At 42.3% G+C, this 14166-nt stretch overlaps 1 protein-coding gene across 5 annotated transcripts in view; it reads right to left on the minus strand.

Annotated features, from left to right (window-relative positions):
- The window catches only part of MAP2K6 (mitogen-activated protein kinase kinase 6), a 130548-nt gene that overhangs the window by 88104 nt on the left and 28278 nt on the right, over positions 1–14166 (minus strand). The window contains exon 1 of one of the 5 annotated variants that reach the window (XM_070740278.1): positions 1333–1347. The exons of the other annotated variants lie outside the window; for them this stretch is intronic. The gene's annotated coding sequence lies outside the window, so the exon portion shown is untranslated. Of the gene's footprint in view, positions 1–1332; positions 1348–14166 lie in introns of those variants that run through there. 5 annotated transcript variants of the gene reach the window in all.

The following is a 14166-nucleotide window of genomic DNA, read 5'->3' on the forward strand; positions in this document are numbered from 1 at the left end:
TCCAGAACCTGTCAGAACCTGCTGGATTATAACCCCCCTGTTATAACCCTTCCATATTCCCCATGGTCATGTAACCACAATTGAGACACTTGGCAATTGACATATATTTACGATGGTGTCCCAAGTCATGTGACCACCTTTTGGAACCTTCTGACAAGCAAAGTCAATGGGAAAGCCAGGTTCACTTAACTAACAACATTGTTACTAACTTAATAATTGCAGCAATTTATGTAACAGGAAAAGTCATAAAACGGACAAAATTCCTTTAAAAACTGTCCTTGCTTAATAACAACAAAATTGGGCTCAATTGTGGCTATCAATCGAAGACTACCTATATCAAGTTTTTTCCTCAACTACTACTATTTTACTCCCAAAACATTTCCCCCCTCTATATCTAAAGAAAACATCCAGGGTCTTCTGGGCATCACAAAACATGTACAATAACCTCTGCCATGGGTCATCTCTTGCATCAATGCCTATAAAACTCAGCCATAAGAATAAACTGGGACGGGACTCAAGAGTATTCCCCAGTGGAACATAAATCACCCCTTGCATTTCCCTTCTAGCCCAGCCCAAAGGCAACAATTATTTCTCATCCCACAAATATGGTTTCCCTAACTGCTTATCTGGAACAAGGAAACCCACTGTAAAATTTGTGGGAAACTTTCTGAAACTTTCAGTTTCACTGGAAATCATCTTGTCTAATTTAGTGGTTGCTTACGTTTTTTAACCTTTGTGGCTAGAGATATAGAGGGAGAGTGTAGAGAAAGAATAATGAGAGGAAATACCGTTTCTCCTGTTTTTTCCCCCTCCATTTTGTTCCCTCAAGAAATGGTAGAAACTGAAAAATATTGAAAAAATAATAAACCCCAGCAGATTTCGTTTTAACGTAATGGTGACACAACACACAAGGTTCATAAATTGCTATCCCATATAGTTTCTACTGCATCAAAGCACTATAGTTCTTATATAGAGGGTAAATAGTATAGAAAAATTGCACAATGCAAGAACAGTATGCATTTCTGTCACAAACGTACACATATATACACACCCTGGGGCATTGCCATGTTCACCAATGAAGGAACATTCAATTTCACACTTGTAAGTCTGCCTATTGTGGATTTTTTAAATTTTTATTTAGAGATTAGGGCTTTGTTCTTCAGTAGATCTGAAAGGGAAAAGGCCCAAAGAAGTGGCAGAAGAAAGAATTTAAAATGTTTTAAATAAATTGAAATGAATTCAATTAGGAAATGTCGCTGTTTGTCTCACTAAGTGGACTTTTGCATATAATTTTAAAAATTGAGGACTATAGAATAAATTAATCATACATACCGTACAGTAGTGGGTTCCTAATTGAACGGTAACGGACGCCACACCAGTAGCAAAAGTTGAGTTGCGCGCACAGCTTCGGGTCTTGTGTGCGTGTGCGCGTCCCAGTGTTTTTGCTTCTGCGCATGCACAGGAAGCAAAATCTTGTGAGGGGATGCACACATAATTTTTCACCAATTTTTTGCTTCCGCACATGCATGGAAGCAAAAAACAAATTACTGAAATCTTGTGCGTGCACCCCCTCATGGAATTTTGGAAGCATCAACAACCTCCACTCATCTGGATTATAATCTATGTTGATAGCCGACATTAAACCACAGATGTTGTTACAAACAGCAATACCACCTTCCTGGTCAAAGAATGGAAGATCTTTTTGACGGTCACGGTATAGAGATGTATGAACATCATTTGCCAGGAGATTCCACTGCTTTAGTCTTGAACCTAAAACCTCTGCCTTGTTCTTCAGAAGATCCAAATCTCTTATTAGGTCATTCAATTCCATTTGTGTTATGAGGTGCGGTTCAGTGGATACAGATGGCAGATAATCTGGGTCATGTAAGGCTGTTTGTTCATCACTACAAGCTTCCTGAGGTTCTTCCTCACTGGACTAAACTGTGAAAGATTCAGGTGCTTTTGGAATTATCCTTCTCCATGAGATACTGGATGTATTGCTGATGGAATGTTTGGATACTGCACATATAACTTTTTTTTTTTAGTAAAACCTTTCTCAATTGGAGACACCATACAAAAATAACAATTACTGGCATGGTTCTCTCCAACTCACTGGCCTTCCACCTGCTTGTATCATGGAAACTAGAGCCAATATACATTTTTAAATATTATTTTTGTTTTTAGCACCCCAGAATTATGTAAGAACAGCTGTTTTCATGCTTGCAAATTTTTACCTGTAGAACAGTGGTCTCCAATCAATCAGTCAACTTCAGAATTGAGTAGAAGTTGAAATCTAATGTTTCCTAATTGTATTCCAACAACTTAATCTTCTACAAACACACGTGCACAGGCACATAACAATAATAATATTAACAGCTTCCAAGCAAACTTGACCAATTTCTGTATTCTAGCTTCCTTTGATTACACTGAGAAAACTTTTCATTTGAATATAATGGGAATAGTGTTTCATTACTTGTAAGAATAAAGGAAGGAACTAACTAGACTTTGGATGATTAAACATTTTATCTGGAGGAAAAATTACCATTAACATACATTCCCTTTATAATTTGGTATTCTGTTGCTGCATTACATTTCTAAAAATTTTCTATACAAGGCTTTTAGCTACACAAATATGTTCACGTTAAAAATAATTTATATCCACACACTGACACACACACACACACACACATATTCTAATTCCTTTTTTTCTAAAGTATAAAATAAACATACAGTGGTACCTCGAGATACGAGTTTAATTCGTTCCGGACCTGGGCTCTTAAGTCGAGCAGCTCTTATCTCGAACGACTTTTCCCCATAGGAATTAATGTAAATAATTTTAATTGGTTCCAGCCCTCAAAAAACTCACAAAGTTAGTCTAAATTATGCAGAAAGACATGTTTTTAATGAAGAAATGTACATGTACATATAAATGAATAATGAAGTTTCTTTCACTTAACTTGTAAACTTTCTTAAACTTTTAAATTTACATATGTTCAACTTCTCTGCCACCCAATCCTGTAGGACAGAGGTCCCCAACCCTTTTTGCACCAGGGACCGGCTTTAAGCGATCAAGAGAGGAATGGGTGAATGAATGGACGGAGGGTGGGAAGGAAGGAAGGAAAGAGGGAAGGGACAGGAACAGAGGAAGGAAGCAAGGAAACTTATGAAAGGGGAGAGTAAGAGAGGAATGAGTGAAGGGAGGGAGGGAGGGAAGAAGGTGGGAAGGAGAAAGAAAAGAAGAAATAGAGGAAGGGAAGGTAAAAGAGAGAAAGAAAAAGAGCAAGAAAGAAAGAAAGAAAGAAAGAAAGAAAGAAAGAAAGAAAGAAAGGGGGAAGGGACAGGAACAGAGGAAGGAAGCAAGGAAACTTATGAAAGGGGAGAGTAAGAGAGGAATGAGTGAAGGGAGGGAGGGAGGGAAGAAGGTGGGAAGGAGAAAGAAAAGAAGAAATAGAGGAAGGGAAGGTAAAAGAGAGAAAGAAAAAGAGCAAGAAAGAAAGCTGCAAGCACCCCCCCGAGCCCCCCAGGCCGGCTGCAACCTTTTAAAACATGCGCGCCGCTTCGCAGCTGTCTCCTGAAGCCGAACGCGGAAGTTAGCGTTTGGCTTCAGGAGACAGCTCCTTGGCGCTTGTATCTCGAATTTGGGCTTGTAAGTAGAACAAAAATATCTCTCCCCTCCCAGCTCTTATCTCGAGTTGCTCTTAAGTAGAGCAGCTCTTATGTCGGGGTTCCACTGTATCTGTTTAGCTCAGCAGAAACGTAAAGGAAATTTTATGATTATAATTTACCCATGAAGGACTTGACTACAAATTTCATTTCCACAAACATCTGCAGGCTTGGAGGGGGGAAAATAGAAAGAAATTGAAGATGTAATGAAAAGTGGCTTGCAGTATTTGGTAGTAGTTTTAATTACACTCTTGATTACTTTTTAGTTAATGTTGTAATGCTGATTTCTAAAAATGAGTGCACTTTTTAAGCATTCCAATAATTACCAAGTCACAAGCTGTCTAATTTTAGAAAGAAATGCAATACCATCTGGTATGCTTCCAGGGTTAGGGCAGTGGCCTGGGGCATGGATGAAAAAGAAGAATCTATGTTCCCCCCCAAAACTCTCTTTGAAGTTCTATGAAACAGACAGACCTCTTGTTGTCTGTGACATTGATGACTTTATATTAGTAATCTGGTTAGGAAAATGACCTCTGGCTTTGCTCCCCAACAAGTAAGCCTCAATACATTTCCTCTGGTTTCCCTTCACAAGGCCTCCTTCCCAAATTCTATTTCCAGGGCAAAAAGTCACCTTAGAAAAAATGCAAATAATAAAGCATTCTCCAATCAGAGCTGCTGGTCTTCAATTATCAGTGAATAAGGGCTTTAAATTTCAAAAGGACCGTTTTAGTAATTTTGCCATTTATGTTTTCTGTTTCTAGTAAACCGCTCAGAACCATTTAAACAGTACAAATTTATTAATAAATAAAGTCAATAAATACTGCAAAAATTCTAATATTTTTGTTTGTTAGTAGATGGCTGATGCAGTATATTTAAATTTTTTTAATGCAAAAAGGCAACCATATTTACTTACTCACTTAAAACTCTGAACAGCTGACAAAAGATAAGAGCAAAATACAGGTAGTCCTCAACTTATGACTAATCAAAATCACAATGGCACTGAAAAAAGCGAGTTATGACTAGTTCTTGCACTTATGACTATTACAGCACGTGATTGTGATTTGGGCTCTTGGTAACCCAGAATGATCAATCAAAAAACCTCTCAGCCCATCACCATCACTGATAAGGCAAGCCACTAGAATATAAACTGAGCCACTAAAATATAAATTCCATTCCTTACTAACACTGATGAGGTTACCTAATTTGGATAATGAAACCTCTGCAAGAAAACAACCAAGTTCAGAGAGCACCAAAGACTCCTCATTTCAATCCTGAGCCACAAATATTCTCTTATCAAAAACAAATATGTCGAAAATATGCTGTTTGTTAGTTCACCTTTCTGGAGTGTTTTGTTCGAAGAGGATCTTAACCTCTAACAAGGTTGTGGACTGTCCACGATGTGTCCGCAAGTGGCCTATACAGGCACAAAATGTTCTGCCACATGTTGGGCAGACATGTGTGGGCACCATTGTCACAGTACAGTAGTACCTCTAGATACGAGCTGCTCCACATGCGAGTATTCCAAGTTACGAGCCACGACAGGAGCGAAATTTCTGTTCGACACCCGAGCTCAAATTCGGGATACGAGCTGAGCATCCACTAGGTGGCGCAAGAATCCTTGCTTCTGGTTATCTCGGCCGGGAAAAACAAAGTTTAAAGCCATTTGTTCCAGATACAAGTTGATCGACATACGAGCTCCGCTCTGGAACGAATTAAACTTGTATCTAGAGGTACTACTGTATTTGCAGCTCTGACTTTGTGGAGTGCTCGCTTCTCTTCTGCTATGGTTGTTCTTCTGGCCTCAGATGTCTAGTAGCCTTGGTGGATCAGCATGCCTTGATCAACCTTGTGCCAGGGTTTCCCAAAAGATGGTGTCGATATCCAGAGACCTGAATGAGGCTTTCAATGTGTCTTTTGTCCCCTGTGCGATCATTTTCCTTGAGACAGCTCACCATAAAGGAACTCCTTGGAGATGCAATGGTTTGGAGTACAATTGGGTTAAATGAACAGTCCTGGCTACTTCTTGTAAGTGTAGCATTCAGTCCTAGTTGTTAAATTAATAATATATCATTTGTTTGTTTTTTTCATTCAAATGAACAGATTACATCTACAAAACCTAAAGCAATATACTATGTATTATCCAAATGAAGCCACGTTGTCAACGAAGCATTTCTCCTTAGCTACACTCTGTAACCAAACCTTGTTATAGGTTACTCACCTGAATACTAATTTAGAGTGTTGTCCAAACTCAGATTTATGACTAGTTTTATTAATGGTTAACAGCAATTTATTGAAACCCCATGAAAACAATTCAGTGCGCAAGTGTTTATAAAATGAATCCACCACAAAATGAAACGTCTCGTGCTTTGTTCTTCCCTGTGGGTTCTTGAGAACTTTCTTTTGAAACAAGGAGTTTGGAGAAAAGCCTTCTCTGTCCTGCACATGTTGACTTTGACAAGAATAAAACCACTACAGCTTCAATGTTCCAATTCTGCAGGAATTCTGCTGGCGGGCCCAAGGGAAAGGGCCTTTTCTGTGGCAGCTCCGACCTCTGCAACCAACTCCCCCCAGAGATTTGCACTGCCCCCATCTCCTGGCCTTCCGGAAGGCCCTAAACACTCACCTTTGCCGGCAGGCCTGGGGCTGTTGAGCTTTAACATTTTGCTCTGGCCGTAAATTTGATTGTGGAATGAGTGTGAGAGTGACTGTATGCTTTTTTAAATGGGTATTTTAGATTACTAATTGGGTTTTTTAGATTATTTAAAATTTTAAATCTGTTTTTGTATTTTTATATGTTGTAAGCGGCCCTCAGTCCTCGGAGGACATCATATAAGTCCAATCAATCAGTCAACCAATCAACAAGTGTAGTTCTCAACTTACTACTACAATCGGAACCCAAAACTTCCACTAACCAAAGGGTTGTTACATGAGTTGCACACAATTTTTTGTCCTTTTTTGCAGTGGCTTTTACGTGAATTACTGCAGTTCTTCGTGAATTGCACAGTTGTTAAGTGAATAGCAGTAGCTCTTTGACTTATATACCACTTCCCAGTGCTTTACAACCCTCTCTAGAAGCTGTTTACGGAGTCAGTGTTTTGCCCCCAACAATCAGGGTCCCTATTTTGCCAACCTCAGAGGAATGGATGGAAGGCTGAGTCAACCTTGAGTCAGTGAGAATCAAACTACAGACAATCGGCAGAATCAGCCTTCAATACTGCAATTATAAGCACTGCACCACCAGTGCTCAGTGAATCAGGGCTTCTCTCATTGACTTTGCTTGTCAGAAGCCCCTGGGAAACTCGCAAATGGTGATCGCAAGACCCAAGGATACTTCAATTGTCATAAATATATGCCAGTTGTCAATTACCTAAATTTTGATCACATGACTAGAGATGCTGGGACAAGTGTAAGTGCAAGAACCAGTCGTAAATCACCTTTTTTAGTGCCCGTTGTAGCTTTGAATAGGCATTAAAATGAATGGTTTTAATTCAAGGACTGCCTATAAATAAACCAAGAAGTGAGTCAGAACAAAGATGGAGAAGTACTATTGCATCACTGCCCATGGTGTGCTGGGTTGTGTGGTATGCATATATTGGCCTTAACTGTGGTCAACCTAAAACCACACAATGTATTATGCAAACATTGTCCTTGTGTAAACATTATGCAATCACTGTCATCAAATTATGGCTACTTTGGAGTATTATTTGCCAGGACAAAACAGGAAGACCGACAAATAATTAATACCTAAAGTGCTTGGACGCTGCTTATAGTCTATTCAACAATGTTTTTCTGTATTTTTTATTATGCTAGAAATGATCTGAAATTTCATTTTACACAAATTACCATTATTATTTTTTCACATGAACTGGAGTTAAAAATATATACCGTGTTTCCCCGAAAGTAAGACAGTGTCTTACTTTCTTTTTATCCCCAAAAGCCCCACTATGTCTTACTTTCGGGGTATGTCTTATATTGGAAAAAAATTGTCGAATTTTTTGTTTTAACCATAAAATTAACATTTATTAACAACCTGAACAAACGGAGGCGGCAGACGCGGCAACGTATGGAGGGGGGGCGGCACGGAAGTGGGCAGGAGGCGGCGCTCATTAAGATCAGAGGGAGGTGGCAGATGCGGCGACGTATGGAGAGGGGGACGGCGCAGGCGTGGGCAGGAGGCGGCGCGCAGCTAGATGAAAGGGAGGCGGCAATACCCCCGTGTTTCCCCGAAAGTAAGACATATGTCTTACTTTCGGGGTACGGCTTATATTAGCCGACCCCCCTGAAACCCCCGATACGTCTTACAATCGGGGGTGTCTTACTATCGGGGAAACAGGGTATATCATTCTCCCCTAAAGGGAGAACAAGGTATGCCTGAGCCTAGGCCGGCCAATTCACTTCACCAGAGTATCTCCAGCCTCACAGACATCCATTGAAGATGTCAATGCATTAAAATGTCAAACTACATTCTTAAGGGTTCTGTGGATAAGTACAAAATAAATACTGATGTAATCCTGCCCACATCTAGCCTGAATTACTGTATTTAAGGCAGCTTCTTCCAAGTAAATGAGTAAGAAGTTGGGAGACTCTGTTTTCCAATTCAAAAGGATTCTCTTTTAACGCCAGCAATTTCCACTTCACATATTTTGTTATCATAATTTAGGAAGGCAGCTTTTCACGAACCTGCCTTATGGGGACACTTTTCATTTGAAGGGCATGAAGGAAGGGGGGAAATCTCATGGATGGCTCCAGAGCTTTATTTTATTATTTATTTCTATCCTACCTTTATCATTTTAGTCAGGGAGGCAAACATATCATATCCAACACAGTCTTCCTCTTATTTTTCCCACAACAACCCTATGAGGTAGATTGGGCTGAGAGATTGTCCCAGAGTTAACCAGTTTGTTTTTATGTCCCTAAGGCAGAACTTGAACCAGGGTGTTCAGGGGGAAAGCATTTTGAAATTCCCTGATATTCCCCTGACATTTCCCTGTAACTTGCGATCTAGTTAAGGTGCGGCCATAGATGATGTCATACCAAACAGCTAAGCCATGGAGAAATATCGGTAGCTGAGGAAGCAAGTTGTTGCCAGTTATGTTAATTTTTGCCTGACTCTGTCAGGCAGCGTGATCTGTTTTTGTATTTTTTTACTTGATTTTTCCCTGACTTTTAAACATTTTAATACAGGGTTTTTTTTCTAATTTATTCAATTTTTTTCACGAATTCCCTGATAATTCCCGAACCGCCAATTTCCCCGATAATTCCCCGATTTGCCTCTTTTACAGGTTTGCCGGACTCATCTTTGTCTGTTTTCCTCTTCTTCTACAATTTCAGCTTTGGCCACTATAAGATGTGTGGACTTCAAGGATATAGTGGAAGTGGAAGTTTTCTGAGGATAGAAAAAGTTCCATTTGGCTACAAAAGGAGTTGGACTAACCCAGATAAAAACCAAGCTGAGGAATAGGGCAGCATAGAAATCTAATAAATCTAATAATAAATAATGATTGATTGATTGATTGATCGATCAATTATGTGTGTATGTGCATGTGTATGATTTTTCTGTCAAGTAGTCTTCCTTCCTTTTCATTATCAGCAAACATGTTACACACACACACACATATAGATATATACAGTACAGTATATACTTTAGAATATTTTTCCATTGGGGGAATCAGTGTTACAGATTTATGAGGTATAAATGAACGCAGCTCCCTGATCATTTTCTCGCAACCTCTTCTCTCTCTCTCACACACACACACACACACATATGTATACATACATACACACACACACACACACACAGGTAGTTCTCCACTTACAAACACAATTGAGCCTAAAATTTATGTTGCTAAATCAGACATTTGTTAAGTGGGTACTGCCCCATGTTATGACTTTTCTCTCCACATTTATTAAGTGACTCACTGCAGTTCTTAAATTAGTTAAGTGAATCTGGCTTCCCCATTGATTTTGCTGGTCAGAAGGTCACAAAGTGACTCCAGGACAGGATCCTGCAACCGTCATCAATAGGAGTCACTTGTCAAGCATGTGAATGTAAACCATGGGACCATGGGAACGCTGCAATGGTCATAAGTGCGAAAAATGGTCATAAGTCACTTTTTCAGGTGTTTGAATGGTCACTAAATTAACTGTGATGACATAACTACACTTCACAACAATTTTGCCAAAACCTGGCATTTGTTTTTCATTTTTAGCAAAACTGCTCTTGTAAGGTAACCCTAACAACCACAATCTTTGCTTAACTGTGGACTCACATAATGACCAACACAAAAGTTGTAAAATTGGGTTAGTCACGTGGCTGACCCATTTTATATTTACATTTACATTTCCCACAGTGATCATGGTGGGAAGGCTCCACTCGAGTATTACCTGTATCTCCCTCCACTAATTTTTCTTCTTTGACACAGCCAGCAGGTTACCAGCCTGAAGTCTAAACTGCTTTCTTACTGAAGGTCACTTGGAACTGGACAAAGCAGGTAAATGATTTTTGTTTAAAGAGAAATGCCAGAAATTTAGCAAGATCCAGGATCCACTCTATAGTTTTGCCTAATCTTCTAATAATGATGAACAATACTTTACCATACAGTATTGCAATGAATTGTGTTGTTGAAAATTGTATTCCTGCAAATAATGGGACACCCAGGGAGGGGATTCAGAATCCATCAACCTAAAAAGCTCCAAGAAGCTAAGAGAAAATAGTGGTGCTGTAAGAACCCTTTGCATCAACACCTGGACTGGGGGTTGCACTCATTGCTGTAACATCCTTTCTTCTTTCTCTTTCATAATGTTTTATTGCCTGGCTCCACAAGTTGATTTTTTCCCTTATTTTTCTGCAAGAACAAATTATCCTTTCCTGGAACAGAACAGTGACAATTCCCAGTTCTAAACGAGTTGTTTGCTTTACAGCTAAAATAATACACAGCAATCTATTAACGCCTCGCCACATCTCAACCATAAAAGCTGGAGTATATATGGAAGTGGCTGTACCAGAAAATCATACATGCAAAAGTGTGCCAAAATACTCAGTTACACAAGCCCTAACCCAGTGTTTTTCAATCTTAGCAACTTTAAGAAGTGTGGACTTCAATTCTCAGAATTCTCCAGCAAGCATTGTTGACAGCCTGGCCTGTTTCAATAGAATAGAATAGTTCTTTATTCGCCACATGTGATTGGATATAAAGTTATGAGTGACAAATCATGATCATAGTCATCATCATACAACATAAAAATATAGATTCATAAGCCTTATCTATTTTTATATTAATTATCACTGAGGTCCAACTGTACTTGTAAATCTTTTACAAGTGGACATTTAGTATATTTTGAAATTTTACTTATTTTGGTCACAAATTACCATTTACGTTTGGATATCCTGCTGATTTCATTTTCATCGTACTATCCATCACCCTGAGCATTTTCATGAATTGAATTATAACATGGTCCCCATAAGAGTATAGCCTTTGGAGCACGTTGTCACTTACAGCAAGCCCGCAGAGAAAATAGTGATGGATCCACAAAGAGCTAATTATGACCCAATTTCAAAGTTCAAATGTCGGGACTGATGTGATCATATTTAGGCACTAAGCAACATGACCATCTTTCATGACCACTTTGCCAGAAACCAGCATTTACATCTAGTTTCCAGCCAAAAAAAAAAGATGCCCATAGCAAATATTGGGTTCACTTAATAACAGTGTAATCACCACGATGTATGCTTTACAAGCACTACAAACTACTATATATATATAAATGGAGGGGTGTGGGGGTGTGTTCATTCCAGCATAACTCTTGAACGCATCAACAAATTTCAACCAAACTTGGTACAGATGACTTTCCCTCTGGAAAGGGGGGGTGGGAGACACTCCTATGGAGTCTATGTATATGTATGTGTGTGTTCCAGCATAAATGTGGCATCCTAAAGCAGCAATTGTTTATGATATCAGTTCCTCTGCAGCTTCCTTTGGAAAGCTACCCTTGATGTTCACCCTCCAATGGACCAATGAGAAAGCGTCTGATGGATTTAGGGCAAAATGCAAGTTTTGTAGACAGGTCAGGAAAGAGGAGCACATGGGAGGGGGAATAGAGTGGGCAGGGAAGGTCTCTTTTAAGTCCACGGCTTCCTGTAATTTTCTACCGGTTCCAATTGTACACTGGAACCATCACCTATTGACTCTTTGCATTCTTTAAAACTTCTACAAAGATCATTGTACAAATCCATTATCTCCCGAATCTCCATCACTTCAATGTCTGCAGAAGCAACTTTTTATATTTCCAGCTGTCTACAAAATCTTTTCAACAGCCTAAAACGTCATTTCGACCAGTTTCCTCTGTAGAAATCATTTTAGTATTTTTGATATACAGTGATCCCCCGCTCTTTGCGAGGGTTCCGTTCCAGGACCCCCCGCAATGAGCGGGTTTTCGCGAAGTAGCGCTGCGGAAGTAAAAACACCATCTGCGCATGTGCAGAGGGTGTTTTTACTTCCGCAGCGCTAGCGAGGAGCCTAAGATTGGGGGCGGCGCGGGTGTTTTAAAACATCCCCGCCGACATGAGGGGCTCGCTAGCACACCCCCAAACCCGGGTTGGGGGTTCGGGGGTGTGCTAGCGAGCCTCCCATGTCGGCGGGGATGTTTTAAAACACCCGCGCGACTTTCCAATGAGTCCCGAAGACAAACGCGTTGTCTTCGGGACTCATTGGAAAGTCGCGCGGGTGTTTTAAAACATCCCCGCCGACATGGGAGGCTCGCTAGCACACCCCCGAGCCCCCAACCCGGGTTTGGGGGGTGCTAGGAAGCTCCCATTGTTGGCGGAGACCTTTTAAAACACTCGCGCGGCTTCCAAACCGAGTCCTGAAGCCAAGCGCCAAAGGCGAACTTCTGCGCTTGGCTTCAGGACTCGGTTTGGAAGCCGCGCGAGTGTTTTAAAAGGTCTCCGCCAACAATGGGAGCTTCCTAGCACCCCCCAAACCCGGGTTGGGGGCTCGGGGGGGGTGCTAGGAAGCTCCTCATGATGGCGGAGACCTGTTAAAACACTCGCGCGGCTTCCAAACCGAGTCCTGAAGCCAAGCGCCAAAGGCGAACTTCTGCACTTGGCTTCAGGACTCGGTTTGGAAGCCGCGCGAGTGTTTTAACAGGTCTCCGCCATCATGGGGAGCTTCCTAGCACCCCCCCCGAGCCCCCAACCCGGGTTTGGGGGGTGCTAGGAAGCTCCCATTGTTGGCGGAGACCTTTTAAAACACTCGCGCGACTTTCCAATGAGTCCCGAAGACAAACGCGTTGTCTTCGGGACTCATTGGAAAGTCGCGCGAGTGTTTTAAAAGGTCTCCGCCAACAATGGGAGCTTCCTAGCACCCCCCAAACCCGGGTTGGGGGCTCGGGGGTGTGCTAGCGAGCCTCCCATGTCGGCGGGGATGTTTTAAAACACCCGCGCGACTTTCCAATGAGTCCCGAAGACAACGCGTTTGTCTTCGGGACTCATTGGAAAGTCGCGCGAGTGTTTTAAAAGGTCTCCGCCAACAATGGGAGCTTCCTAGCACCCCCCAAACCCGGGTTGGGGGCTCGGGGGGGGTGCTAGGAAGCTCCCCATGATGGCGGAGACCTGTTAAAACACTCGCGCGGCTTCCAAACCGAGTCCTGAAGCCAAGCGCCAAAGGCGAACTTCTGCGCTTGGCTTCAGGACTCGGTTTGGAAGCCGCGCGAGTGTTTTAACAGGTCTCCGCCATCATGGGGAGCTTCCTAGCACCCCCCCGAGCCCCCAACCCGGGTTTGGGGGGTGCTAGGAAGCTCCCATTGTTGGCGGAGACCTTTTAAAACACTCGCGCGACTTTCCAATGAGTCCCGAAGACAAACGCGTTGTCTTCGGGACTCATTGGAAAGTCGCGCGGGTGTTTTAAAACATCCCCGTCGACATGGGAGGCTCGCTAGCACACCCCCGAGCCCCCAACCCGGGTTTGGGGGGTGCTAGGAAGCTCCCATTGTTGGCGGAGACCTTTTAAAACACTCGCGCGGCTTCCAAACCGAGTCCTGAAGCCAAGCGCAGAAGTTCGCCTTTGGCGCTTGGCTTCAGGACTCGGTTTGGAAGCCGCGCGAGTGTTTTAAAAGGTCTCCGCCAACAATGGGAGCTTCCTAGCACCCCCCAAACCCGGGTTGGGGGCTCGGGGGGGGGGGTGCTAGGAAGCTCCCCATGATGGCGGAGACCTGTTAAAACACTCGCGCGGCTTCCAAACCGAGTCCTGAAGCCAAGCGCCAAAGGCGAACTTCTGCGCTTGGCTTCAGGACTCAGTTTGGAAGCCGCGCGAGTGTTTTAACAGGTCTCCGCCATCATGGGGAGCTTCCTAGCACCCCCCCCAGCCCCCAACCCGGGTTTGGGGGGTGCTAGGAAGCCCCCCATGCCGGCGGGAAGACCCAGGGAACGTTCCTTCGGCCGCCCAGCAGCTGATCTGCCGGAACGCAAACTCCACCATCTACGCATGCGTGCAGATGGTGTTACTT

Source organism: Erythrolamprus reginae, chromosome 2, assembly GCF_031021105.1.
Source record: "Erythrolamprus reginae isolate rEryReg1 chromosome 2, rEryReg1.hap1, whole genome shotgun sequence".
Taxonomy (NCBI): domain Eukaryota; kingdom Metazoa; phylum Chordata; class Lepidosauria; order Squamata; family Dipsadidae; genus Erythrolamprus; species Erythrolamprus reginae.